Below are 15,150 nucleotides of genomic sequence, written 5' to 3' on the forward strand. Positions count from 1 at the left end.
AAAAATCATTTAATAGGGTTCAAGGAGATTTGTGTACATCATTTTTTGAATATGATATCTCTTAAATGACCGCCTTGAGCCTGCATGGCGAGTAGTGCCCGTTTTGCAGCGTTTTCCATCGTTTTGATCAATGTTTCGGCCGATATGGCGGCTATTTCCTGTCGGATGTTGGCCTTAAGTTCGTCTAGGGTCCTTGGCTTGTTGACATAAACCTTTGATTTTAAATAGCCCCCCAAAAAGAAGTCTGGAGCCGTTAAATCTGGTGAACGCGGTGGCCATTCAAAATCACCATTTTTTGATTAGTAATTTTTTTGGATTAGTAAGTGCCTCACCAGTTGAAAATCTTTCATACAAACGATACAATGTGTTCGCGGAAGGCGCACTTTTCACTTTATTTATTTTTCTCCATGCACGTTGAGTTTTAACAATTGACTTGTTTTGTTGAATGTAAATTTCAACAATCTGAGAGTGTTCGCGTGGCGTGTACTGCTCCATGGCAAAAATTTCCTTCGACTGACGCTTCAAACGCGCTACGTCGTTACTCGATCTAACATCTCTGTCAAAAGTTACAGTGTTGCCAGATCTTTCCGTCGAATATGGCCAACCCTGTATAAGCGTGTATGTATAATAATTAAATGGTTATTTTTATTACGAATCTTTATTTTCTCATACAAGACATTAAAAATTGTACACTTCCCTATAGGTCCATTTAATACTTCTGTAGAATTTAATTTAACTTACATATTTTCAAAAAATTAACCTTCAGCTGTTGCTGTTGTATCTCTATTTTCGAATAATTAAAAAATATTATATCTTTATAAAACTCGAATTTATAACCTCTCAGCACACGAACCAAAAGTTGTGACCTTACGCAATACGCTCAAACTGATTGGTACCCCACCGCTCACTATGAAAGAGAAACACAGCTATATCTGGAGTAGAGCTGTCCTTCTTTGTTGTCTTCAACTTCTCACGTATAAACACTCTATCTTATAAATCTATGGTCGCAAGCTATAAGCCATAAGAAATTAATCAGTCATAGTCAATTCTATCATAAGATTCGCGTCGGAACGGATTATCACATTCAATAGAGGATATTGAAAGAAGAAAAATTGCACGCATTTCATTACACTCCCGTGCAACATTTGAGAGAAGAAGATTATCCTCTAAGAAGGAGATGTTGCGAAAACTATTTAAGAACACAGAGGTCACATAACGTCAGAATTGTAACGACTTATTTGAACAAGCAGTTTCCGAAACGGTGGATGGGACGGTATGGGCCTACGTTGGCCCGCAAGATCTCTAGACCTCAATCCTCTAGATTTCTTTTTCTGGAGCTACTGCTAGGAGTTAATTTATAAAACGCTTCCTGAAGGCACAGAAGATCTAGAAACAAGATTGCGATATGCCGTATGGGCTATCGAAGAGGATGTTATGTACAAAGAAATTTGTTGAGACGCATGCAAGCCTGCATTATAATGGATGGTGGTTCATTTTGAACATCTTTTAAAAATTTTTTTCTTTCATCCTTTTCAGGGCGTCTAAAGCAATCCGCTCTTTTCAGAGCGTTCAAAACAATTCATTCTTTTCAGGATGATCGAAAGCAATCAGCCCTTTTTAGAGTAACTAATATGTTTTTACCTGAAATATTTCTCATAAGGCAAAGTAAAAAGAGAAAAAAATGAGAGAAACGTGCGGGAAATATTAATTCTGCAAAAAACGAATAACATGCAAAATTGTTTCATCGTTGATCTTTCATCGTTTGCAATTGGAATTGTTACATTTTGAATTTTTGTGACGCTTCAATTAATCATTCACGTTGAACAGCTTCAGTTCATGAAGAATCTTTCCTGGTCTAATCTAACTTATCAACCCGTAAAATTAATGCATTAAGTCGATAAGTCAGATTACACTATGATCATATGAATTTGCGTGCATTTGACTATTCAACCAATAAAATCAATGCGCGGCTGCTGGCCGCTGCTTGCCACGTCGAGTAACATGTGTTGTATAATAGTAACTTGTGTTTTTACACGCGGTTTTCGATCGCCAAACAATTAATCGACAGTGATCGATAGTGATTAATTAATAGATTTATTAGTAAAGTCCATCGATTGCCTGCTATCGTCGGATAAACGCGTGTTGTGTATACATACATTTCTTCGTAAATGTATGTGTAATAAAAGAACATGTGTTTCTTCGCACAATTTTCGGCCGCTATTAAATAATTAATCGGCAGTAATTGATTGTGATTAATTCAATTTCATTAATAAATTTCTCATTTTCTTAAACGAGTGAATAATGGATCGAATAGATATACAGTTAGTGTTGTGCGTGATTATTTAAATTTATTAAAAGAAACACTAATTGTTTGGAAGTCCACTGTTTGGAATTCTATCGAAAAATTCATCGGAATTCTAGCCTTTCTCATGGACATTTGGAATTATTAAATCATTTTGACATGGTAAGTAAAAGAGTGAGTTACTGAGTGATTGAGTGAGTGAGTGAGTGAGCGAGTGAGTGAGAGAGAGAGAGAGAGAGAGAGAGAGAGAGAATCTTGCATTCAAAATTTGAGACGATATTTCTTTTTCAAAAATCTACTAATAGTGTGTACTATTGTGTGAAATCATCAATTGATCGTAGCAATCGTCTCGCGTAAGTACTCGCGTTTGAGGGTGAGTTGCATCGTCCCTGCTTACTTCTTGTATTTGACCCGCAAACTGTTTCTCTTAATAATTCAAAAACTAAGCATCGGAAAAAATTTTCGAAGAGGAAAAATCGTATCAGAATTAACTCAAAAATACAATATTTTAAGGACAGAAATTCGTTTTGAATCACCCTGTACAATAGGTATAAAAGTGCCTTTTTATGGCGCTCGACACTCATTTTCGGCGTCAAAATAAGTCACGTGATAGAAATTGATGAATATTAAGCGTCAATTTTGATCACGTGATCTATTTTGACTCTGAAAATGAACGTTGAGTGTCAGCGTGAAAAGATATCTTAAGGACATATCTACATAAACTTGCATAGTATCACATTTCATGTGCGTCTTTATAGGAGAAATGCGATTAGATAATTTTCTTTATGCATATTTTATGTGGCTACGCAAGTTGTGTGGATATACCCTTAGGGCGATTACTCACAAAATTACATAAGTTGCATAAAACTTTAGACCTATGAGCATCTTATGTAAAATCAACATGTCATCTTTATTGAATGCTTATTAGTTCTGTGGTCTTATGTGGTTATGCTGCTTATTTAATTTTGTATGTAATAGCCCTTAGGCAGCAGCACAGGCTATTGCACAATGCAGTGCATAAGCAAATCGACTAATTAGAATTCTTGCTTTTCTCCCATGATACGGAAAAGAAATTGTGATTCCCTGTAATGCACTTTATAATACGCGAAAAGATTATAGAAAAGTCTTAGCTACGGTCATTACAATTACGCAATTTTGTCTGCGATTGCGATAATGCCTACTGCACATTGGAAACGATGAGTGATGAGCAATATCCAATGAGAGGTCTGCTTTGTATCATCACATAAGAAAAAGCAGAGCTTTCATTGGATATCGCTCATTGTTCACCGTTCATCGCGTCCAGTGTGCAGTAGGCATAAAACAATGAAAATTCTCTAGGCTCTAGACACTGTAATTGGCATAAAACAACAAAAATTATCTATACACCAGATTTACCAGTTAAAGGAGCACACATTACTATTGATGTATATTCTTCTACATTTGAAATCTCATTAGATAATTTAAAAAAATACATCAATGACAGCGAGTGCTCAACTAATCATTTTGTAATCTATACGTAAAATCCAGCGCAATAGAAGGAATAAGGAATTAGTAATAACGAATAACGATTTTAACAGAAATTGGATACATCGGTTTTGGATAGGTTGAAATCATTATTCCTTATTCCTAATTCTTTATTCTTGCTATTGTGCGCAGCACAATCCCCTTAAGCTGCACTCGTAATACAAGAATTGAGGAATTAGGAACAAGGAATAATAATTTCAACTTATCAGAAACAGCGTATTCAGGTATATCAGATTATGTGTTCCTTGGTTTAATATGAATTTATTTGTTGTAGAAGTTTAGTGCATAATAGTGCACAAAGGGACATAAGTACAGTTGCAAAGATAAACCACCATATTTGAAATCGTGTACTATATGTACTCCCGCCATTTTGGCTAGCATTTCTGAAATCATGCGATACGTTATCAATTCTTCAAAAAGTATTACGTAAAAATTATTTCACAACATTTATGTAATCTTAATAATGATATGTACCATTTATAGAAAAGATTTGGTATCAATGACAGACGACAAATTAAATTCTAGTGCCTTCTTATGTACCACTCTTCTAAAAAAAGATAATATCTCATAACTTTAATCTCATTGAATATAGATAACCATCGACGAGATATTTATATTGGCTGCAGCACAGACTCTTGCATAACGCATAATGCATAAAGGAATCAACCAATTGAAATTCTTCTCTTCCGTGGAATGGAAGGAAAGGAAAGATTCTGATTAGTTTACTCGCTTATGCACTATGCGTTATGCAAAAATCTGTGCTGTGCTTTATTATTTGTATAAAAAATTTGATATCAACAACTGGCGCCAAGTTAAATTTTGTTAATACAAGATTAATTTATTACTAATAACTTTAATTTTTCTTTAAAAATATTTTCATTGAATACAGATGACCATCATGATATTTATTAACTAAAGGAGATCGGATGCAAACGAAATTGCATGCTGATATTTGTTAATACAAAATGCGTGATCAATACAAACTCACCTTTTTAAAAAAAGGTAAAGAAAGGCACTAAGAATATGCTTTTCGAATAGAACTTAAACCAATCAGCAGATAATGTTTTTAAATGTTTTCTAAACGTTTATTTTTCATTAATTTTACATTTTTTACGATTCGTTTTAAAAATTCATTTATTTAATGTATATTTAACATTTATTAAACATCATTTGCAATATAATTTTTTATTTGAAATAAATGAAAATAATTGAAAAACCATTGTTTAAACGTTTATTTAATGTTCATTTAATGTTTATTTTGAATTTGATTTTTATTTGAGATAAAGGTTTGAAAAAACATTTTTTAAACATTTATATTTAATGTTTATTTTTATTAAATTCCAACCCAAGTAATGGCAACTTTAATTCTTTGTCAAAAATTATTATTTTTCGAAAAAAATGAATGTAAAAATCAAATGAAAAAATAAAACCAAGTGCTACAATTTTAACTAATCAAAAGTTAAATTCTATTAAATTAAAAGATAAAATACAATTGTTATTGGCTCTTGTTTATTTAACTCTAATATTGTAATATGTACCATTCATATAAAAGATTTGATCAAGAAAATTGGCACTTAAGTTAAATTCCTCAAAATTGTATGTATCGATCGTAAAAAAGATTTGATATCAACAATTAATGCCAAGTTATATTCTATGTAATTCGGATGCCAAATTAAATAAATAACTTTAAATAATTAACTTTAGTGATATGTATCATTCCTATAAAAGATTTGATATCAAAAACTGGCGCTAAGTTAAATTCCATTTTTTTATACTATGCCAAATTATATATATAATGAATATTAATCTAATGATATGTATCATTTGTTCAAAAGATTTGATATTAACAATTTTGGCACCAAGTTAATTCGATGTTAAGTTAAATTCGACTATCAAAATAAAAAATAAAAACTCAAATGATACTATGTCTATTATTTACTCGATACAAATGGTACTAATTATTATACAGTAAAACCTAAGTATACGTATATCTTATTGAAAGATCTTCCTATTCCAATCCAAATGATTTAAATTCCTTTTAAATGAAATTATTATATCAATACAATTCATTAAAAGACATTTTCTCTTTCAACTAAAGTAGTGGGTTTTAATTCTCTTATAAAACATTATACAAAACATTCTTGACGCTTCCACGGGTGCTTTCTACAAAAAGATTATGCGTTTTGCGGATTTCTTCCGTATCAAGATCCATTCTTGGAATGCCAATGAAAAGAACATCAACGTGATGTCAGGCTAAAACACGCTACACAATCAGCATTATCAGAACACAACATCGAAACAGGATATTAAATACTATTTGACAAAACGACCACAATAGCCAACATTACATCATACTTTCCAAGAAAGTATAGAGAAGCCATAGAGATACAAAAACACCCTAACAATCTAACTAGAGATAATGGTTACAACATAAATAAAATATGGAAAACCATTCTTCCGGTTATTGAAGACCAATCAATTTCCCTCTCCCTCTCCCCACCCACAATTTTCTTCTTTCTCCTCACCTCTCCAACAATTAGCGTAATATTATATTTAAAAAATCGGCCCGGAGGAACATCTCAGTATCAGGCTGCTTGATTGCGTTGAAAGTTCGACAACCACATCGACACGCAATTATCATTTCTGAAAATAATTCGCATGACCATCACTTCGCCATCACCGGCTTCGCCGGCTCTAGCTGCTCACCTAAACGCGTTAGAGGTAATACCTCCTCCTTCTCCTTCACTTCCCCTTCGAACTCCTTCACCTCCTCCTCGATCTCCGTCACCCGCGTTTTCGGGCGCTCTAACAAAATATATTTTCCCTGACACCTCTTCGGTAACACTCGATTCATCCGTCATCTTCATCCCATTTTTCCCCAGAGGAAATTTAGTCTCCGATGAACTCCACGAACAGCGTGGAGTTCCTAGAATAAATTCCTCCATCACCACCGAGATCCTATTTCCGCATCCAAGAGAGTGACTCATTTGAGTCATTCGTCAGACAATCGCGAACCACCTATTCCCGAGGGGACTTTCATCGATCGGCTCTCATTATTTCGATCCAGAAATTCGGCATGGAATTACCGGCCAACTCCCCATTCCTGTATTCCGATATTTATTCTGAATTCCGCCAACCCTTATTTAGTCTCAGTGGAATTCTTTTTCAATCTTTTTCCTCCTTCCTCCGTTATCCATGAAATAGACTGAATAAAACCTATGTACTCTGTTTCCTGAATCCTCATCTGGCGATTTAATCCAACTAACATGCATAAAATTTAAATAATTGTTAAATAGTCATTGTTAATTAGTTAATAAAGATTACCGCGTCGATCTGTAATATGTAAATTAGTTTGTAATAAATAAACTTATTAAGGTATAACCTTGTTCTTTATTTTCTGTTCGTTTGATAATACTCAGAAAACAATAAACATTACTAATAATTTTATTATTTTTCTCTTGTTCTTTAATTTTAAAACTCTAAAAACCTCGTAATTGTTTAACCTTGCCCTTTTGAGAGATCGCATTTTGGTCCATTCCCAAGTTAAAGGGATTAGATTCCTTGATTCGAAATTCGGACCGACGATCGTACCGCTCATAGAAAACAGATGTCATAGTGTCTTTTCGGGACCCATATTCCGAGGCGAGCACGAAAAAGGTACGTTCGACTCGCGGTACTCGCCTCTGTGCGAATATCTGCGAGACAAGAGTCTGATCGCGTCCTACCAGGTACTCTCATCATTCCCGCTATTCTTCTCTTCAGTAGGATCATAAATTTAAAATCTTCATGAATTTGGACGTCACAGAAGGGATGATCAATTTTAAATGGGAATATAAAAGTGGATGAGAAAGGAAATTAGACATATACAGGGGGAAGGAGGAACTCGGTAATTGACTATATGTGCGAGAGCGAATCAGAGCGAGAGCGCTGACGTGAAATTTTTAAAGTGATGCGGCGTTTGTCTAACAATATTTCTCGCTGGTTCAAATCCGGCTCGAAGGACCAGAAAATGTGCGAGAATGCACCGCGCGGAAAGATGAAGAGTGAGAAAACGGCACACGGTTGATATGACACACGACAGTAAAGAGAACTCCGTTTCTTTGTAATTTAACAAAAGAATTTTCTTTAATATGCTCAGTTACAAAGTCAGAAAATATAATTAATTAAATATTAGATTAACAGAATATTAAATGCGGTCACCTTTTCCAAATGGTATTTTGGAATCGCGGTGATGGAAAATCTCGGCGATTTTCTCGGCACTTCTCGAAAAGATTCGTTTTATAGCGGTTTTCACTAAGCGGTTAGCACGGCGGTTTTACGAAGCGATATAGTAGCGAGACTATGACTCTAAGAACTCTAAGAACTTTTAGAAGTAAGAACTCTAAGAAGTCTAAGAACTTTAAGCGGTGTAAACGGTCTAAGCGGTGTAAACTATCTAAGCAATCTGCCCAGGAGGAACGGCGAGATCGAGGCATTTATTGCTTTCGGTCTGGGCTTTCTTCTTGGGAGAAATCCAATGAAATTTTGCCACAATCGTAATTATTACGTAGCATTGGTTGTACAAAATTGATTGGCGCTTTCGATTCTTTTCTAACGACGTTCAACGTAACAGTCATGCGCGACAGAAAATCCGTACGCGGGATTGGTGACGGAGCGCGGCGCTCGCGTGCGCGAATTGAATTGTTCTAGAACTTTCGATTGTCCGTTGCCGGTGCCTGTTTGCGTATACCGAATTGTTTTGAAAAGACTAAAGAACGACGAATCCCTGACTTTGACGAGGCTTAATGTCAGGCTCGAGATGAAATCACGAGCTCGCCTTGTGCATGCGTTCAATAACAATTACTGTCGGTCGATCGAAGGAGTTCTTACCTTTTTTTTCGAATTACAGATCTCAAACACTATTAGTGGATGAGAAGATGAAGGGAGGAGATATGTTGTATGAAAATAGAAGATACAATACATTCGGACCATCATCCACTGGTCGTTTTACTGAAGGGAGGTAGGGGTAGGAGAAGAGGAGAGGGAAGGGAAAGGAAAGGAGCATGTAGAAGAATATGGGATGAGGGAGGTAGGGAAATATTTAGAGAGATGTTAGGCAGAATGGAGTGGAGAGAAGGGAACGTGCATGATAGCCTGAAGGAAGTGGAAGGGAGAATAAGAGAAATATTGAAAAATATAGAAATTATGGAGACGTATAAAGAAACAAGGAATATAGTGAAAGTAGGTAATAGGAGGAGTTTTGGACTGAAAAAGGCCTCAGACAAGGATGTCCGCTAATGATGCTCGACATTGTTTAATATATATATATGTATGTCAGACTTGGAGGAAGAGATGGCAAAAGGTCAGACAGGAGAAGTAGTGATAGGAAAAGAGAAATGCTGGACAATAATGTATGCGGATGATTCTACTGGCAGATAGAGAAGCTGATATGAGAGAGATGCTGAAGAGATTTGAGAGGTTTATACAAAAAAAAGGACTGAATCTGAGCCCGGAGAAGTCAAAAATAATGAAATTTGAGAAAGGAAGAGGTAGGATAAAAAAGAGAGAGTGAAAATGGAGAGAAGAGGAAATAGAAGAAGTCAAAGAAATCAAGTATCTAGAATACACGCTACAAAAAAACAGGGACTGAGAAACATATAAAAGAAAGGATAAAGAAAGTAACAGTGGCAATGAAGAGAACATGGAGCATTGGAGAAATAATATTCAAAGACAACTTCGAAAGGAGAATGAAGATATTCAATTCTTTGGTGGAGAGTATAGCCCTGTATGGAGTGGAGATATGGGGCTGGTAGGACGACAATAGACTAGACGGGAAAAAAGGAAGTATGTGAAATGGATTCTAAAATTGGACTGGAGAACACCTAATTATATACTGATAAAAGAAACAAAGATAAATGAAATCAAAATTAAAGCAATCAGAAGAGCAGTAAAGTACGAGGGAATTCGAGGCAAAAGTTAATAAAAGAATGTATAAAGGAGTTGGAAAAGGACAGTAGAGGAAAAGAAGGTGACTGGGAAAAGAAGAGACGAGAAGTGCTGGAAAGAGCAGGAACAAAGTAGTTGAGTAAGGAACAAAGAAGAGTAAGAGAGGCAGGAGATCAAGATATAGCAGAAGATCTCATAAAAAAAACTAGAAAGAAGAGGGAAAGAAGAAAGATAAGTAAAGATAAATGAATCAAGGTATTGTATAATAGCAATTATAAAAATATATGGTCAGAAAAGTTATCAAAATACTTGGAAGACAAAAAGAGGAAAGATAGAAGTTTAATAGCAAGATTCAGATGTGGGAACGAGACAAAAGGAGACCAGTACTGAAGAGAGGATAAAGAAAAGAGATGTAGAATTTGTCATGCTGCAGAAGAGAGTATGAGCCATATATTCAAGGAGTACAAGGAGACAAAGCATGAGATGCTGATGGAAGAATTCATAGCGATAGAAGGTAAAGGGATAGAGATAATGAAGAGGATAGATAAGGCAAGAAAAGAAGCAGAAGGGAGGGAAAAGAAATAAGAGTGAGGACTTATTCCAGATTGTTACACCAAATAGATTAGAAAGCAAAAATTACATATAAGTATAATTTTAAGGGCAGTTCCAAGCAATATGTATAGGCAATATGTATAGGCAATTATAAAGTACCAAAGTCACAAGTAGTTATATATAAGCACGCTATATGTAGGAAAGTTTGAAATGTGCAATATACACTGTTTTATTTTTGAATGAATAACTTTTATATGTATTTCAAGTATTTCAAATATTTATAAGTATTTATACGTATATATATATATATATATATATATATATATATATATAAAGGGTGTTTCAAAATGATCTGACATTTTAAATTGCGCGCTATTTTTTTTGCAGCGAATGTAACGTACTAACCTTTAATAACTGGCATCAGGAAGTATTGAGGTTTAGTCATGGAGAATTACACGATCGAGCAACGCATAGAAATTGTGAAATTTCTTCAGACGAAGTTTCATGGTCGTGTTATTTCGCGCCGCGGCGATGTGAATTGGCCACCAAGATCGTGCGATTTGACGCCATTGGACTTCTTTCTTTGGGGTTTTCTGAAAGGAAAAGTGTATGCCAATGATCCACAGACCATTCCGGAGTTGAAGGAAGAAATTAGACGTACCATTAATGAAATTAGTCCGCAATTATGCCAAAATGTCATTGAAAATTTTGTCAAAAGAATGAACGTTTGCAAACAGAGTCGAGGCGGCCATTTATCGGATATTGTGTTCCACATATAACCTCCATGTTTGTACTTTATATTAAACTAAAAACATGTGTACTTTTCAAATAAATAATATGTTTTATTAATACATTAAAATGTCAGGTCATTTTGAGACACCCTTTATATATATATATATATAGAGCGAGAATAGAGATGTGTATAAGGAAAATATGAAGAATGTATACAGAAGAGAGATAGGAGTTAGACGTTACTAAAGTAAGAACAAATGCAAAATAAAAGTAAAATAAATGTATTCTGGAAGCCATTCTAAGCCGCAAAGCAAGGATTAAAATTAATAAATAAATAATAAATAAAATAGAATAAGTCTTAGAAAAATAATAATATAATATTTGAGAAAGAATAATTAATTAAAATTTTTAATTCATTAAAAATAAAATTAATAAATAAGTTTAAAAAATAAGTGATACAAGATGGGGAGAATCAAAATTGATAGGGAAAAATAAGAAAAAAATTAATATTAATCAATTTAAGGATAAAGAGGGGGATGTAGATGGATCAAAAATAGAAAAAAGATTTATTATTTTCAATTTAAAAAAATTTTTTTATTATGTCATCAAAATGGGAATTTATTTCGGCGGTGTAAGTTAGATAGAGGTACAAAAAAGAAATATAAGAAGGAAGTTAAAGTTAGTATTATAAAAGTTGAAAAAATTAATATATATGTTCGCATTAAAGGTATTATTTGAGGAATAAAAGAATATTAATTAATTAATATTTTTAAAGTGACAATTTAATATTCTATTTATAACTAATTCTTTACATTAAAAATAAATATTTATTTAGATTTTTCTATTATAATTTGATTTAAAAGATCAATACTTTTTTCAGTTATTTAATAAATTTAAAAAATAAATAAATTATAAATAATAATTATAATATTGAAAATATAAATATAAAAGTAAAATAAAAAAATATATTAGGTGTACAACTTTGCTTCCGCCGTTTTCCTATAGATGGCTTTAGCGGTAAGTGGTGGTCGAAATAAATAGATCATAGACGTCATACTATAAACTTGGGCAATGTCAACATAACCTCATGGAAACATTACTCGATTTGTATCTGCATCATAAAGTTATTCTCGATTGAAAATGTCAGTTTACGAGCCAAATTCTCGTCATTTGCGGGAGGTTTTAATTTTCTGCTTCAATATGAAGAAATCTGCGGCTCATCGAATACTGCTCTCAAATACTTATGGTGAGGCTCCTATTAGTGAAAGAACGTATCATGAGTGGTTTCAACGCTTCAAGAACGGTGATTTTGACGTCAAAGACCGGTACAGCGATGGAAGAGAGAAGGTTTTCGAAGACGCAGAATTGGAGGTATTACTTGATCAAGACTCGTGTCAAAATCAGAAGAATTGGCACGATTAGGAGTGACTCAACAAGTCATTTCAAAACGCCTCAAAGTCATGGGAATGAATTCAGAAGCAAGGAAATTGGAAGCCGAGAGATGTTGAACGGCGTTTGTTTGCTTGTGAACAGCTGCTTGAAAGGCAAAGACGGAAGGGATTTCTGCATCGCATTGTGACTGGGGACAAAAAATGGGTTCATTACGATAACCCCAAGCGCAGAAAATGGGGAGTTCCCGGCCATGCTTCCACGTCGATGGCCGAATATTCACGGCTCCAAGATCATGCTCTGTATTTGGTGGGACCAACTCGGCGTAGTGTATTATGAGCTGTTAAAACCGACTGAAACAATCACAGGCGATCAGTATCGAACGCAATTGATGCGTTTGAGCCGAACATTGAAAGACAAACGGCCGCAATACAACGAGAAACACGATAAAGTGATTTTGCATGCTCGACCCCATGTTGCGAAAGTGGTCAAGACATACTTGGAAACGTTGAAATGGGAAGTCCCACCCGCCGTATTCTCCAGACGTTACTCCCTCTGACTATCACTTGTTTCGATCAATGGCACACGGCCTGGCTGACCAGCACTTTCGGTCTTATGAAGAAGTAAAAAATTGGATCGATTCGTGGATCGCCTCAAAAGATGATCAGTTTTTTTGAGGCGGGATTCGTACGCTGCCCGAAAGATGGGAGAAAGTAATGACCAGCGATGAACAATACTTTGAATCATAAATGTATGACCAGTTTTTTACAATAAAACCTCGAATTTCGAAAAAAAAAACGGTGGATGCAAAGTTGTACACTTATAATAATAAATAATAAAATTTAAAAATATAAATAAAATTTTTATTTAAAAAGAATTGAATTGATAATTGATAATTTTGTTTATATTATATATATAATAGAAAATAATCATTTATTCATAAATATTTATTTTATTTATTAGTATAATTAAAAATGTTGATTTATAAAATGTATAATAAATAAAATTAGAGAGAAGATAGAATAAAGAATAAAAATAAGTTAATTTAATTAGATAAAGTAAATAATGGGTAATAGGTATAAATGATTAAATTGTCGGGGGTGAAAGGGGGAAGAAGGATAAAATAAATATAAAATAAATAATTTTTTAATTTATAATTTGTTTAAAATTATATAGATAAAAAATTAAAATAAATTGATAAGATTGATAAGATAGGTGTTCGAGAGCGAGTTAAAGCGAGAGCGTCAGCGAGAAAACTTTGAGTGAGACGACGTTTTAGTTGAAGTTCGATTTACGCGAATTCTCGATCGCGAATCAAACGCGGCGGTTTTCTAGCGGTGGAGCGTCTCCCAGGCGATTGCACTTGTAGCGTTGACTCTGACTGAGAACAGCGAAGAGAGCGCATTGCTGCTCGATTTTGCCTTTTATCCTCTTTGAAAAACAAAGGCTTCTTTTTACAATCACCTATGAAATTCTCGCAAAATTGAAAAATTTGAGGTGACCTCCTGTTTCGGGCAGCGATTGGCAATATTCGAGCGCGATGGCCAAGCGGTACGCTATTGCCATGCGCGCTAAATCAGGAATCCTGATTGGGGTGTACGTATGTTACGCGTCACGCGAGCGCGTGTGCGCTGCGACCGATCTGAGTTAACTTGCCGTTTTACGGTTGAAATTTGTGTACGTACGACATGCAGCTTAGCTTATGTTTTTCGACTTTATTGACGAGGTGATGGCCAAGTTTGTATTTTGGAAACCTCTAAAGACGCTTGGAATTTTTCTAGAAGCTTCCGATCCGCATGTCGCACGTACATCGAATCTGCAAAAAACTGTCTGTTTCGGCTGTATCTCGAACAATAGGAAAATAAGTAATATTAGTTAGGAGTAGATGAAAATAAAGTAAAAATGTTATGTCTGATTTAAGTAATAAATTGTAAATTCATTTAAGAAATTAAATTAAAAATTTCTAACATTTTAGAAAAAAGTAAAAAAGTAGTTAATTTTATATTTAAGTTTAATAATGATGAATTTAAAAATAAATAATTAAAATATTATAAAAAATATATTATAATTTAAGAAAAAAATATTAAATTGCAAATTTAAAAATTTTAAAGTTTATAATTAAATAATATATAAATAATAAAATAAATATTATATTTTTAATTAGATTTAAAAAATTAAATTATTTATAATGAGATTTTTAAGTATAATGAGATATATTAATTAATATTATAATAAGTGGTATAGTAGAAATAAATAAGATTTATAAAAAAAAATATTTTTTAAACTTTGAAGGTTTAAAGTTTAAATTATAACTTAAAATTTTTATCTAAATTTAAATAAATTTAAATAATTAAAATAATAAATGATAAAAATAATGGAAGTAATAAATATAAATAAATATTATTGTTTATATAATTTATTTTAATTAATTTTAATTCAACTTTAAATAAGAATAATGAATAAAATAATATATTATAAATGAATAGTATAAATAAAGATCTAAGTATCATTAAAATTAAGATAGGTAATAAATTATTTAATGTTATAAATAAAAAAATTGAATATCATTTTACAAAAAATATAGAAAAAGGCGGTAAACCAGCTATATTAAATAGGATAAAAATATTAAATTAAAGTTAATGTTATTGGGTGAGATAGAAGAATTTTTAAATATTTTAAATAATAATAAAATAAAAATTAATGATAAAATTAATGATAAAAAAGTA

At 33.2% G+C, this 15,150-nt stretch overlaps 1 pseudogene; it reads left to right on the forward strand.

Moving 5' to 3' along the window:
• Positions 1–8,122: 8,122 nt before the first annotated feature.
• Positions 8,123–10,501, forward strand: LOC147908289 (uncharacterized; annotated as a pseudogene).
• The last annotated feature ends 4,649 nt before the right edge of the window (positions 10,502–15,150 follow it).

The sequence above is a fragment of the Acromyrmex echinatior genome, chromosome 10 (assembly GCF_024713525.1).
Source record: "Acromyrmex echinatior isolate Ae372 chromosome 10, ASM2471352v2, whole genome shotgun sequence".
Lineage (NCBI taxonomy): Eukaryota > Metazoa > Arthropoda > Insecta > Hymenoptera > Formicidae > Acromyrmex > Acromyrmex echinatior.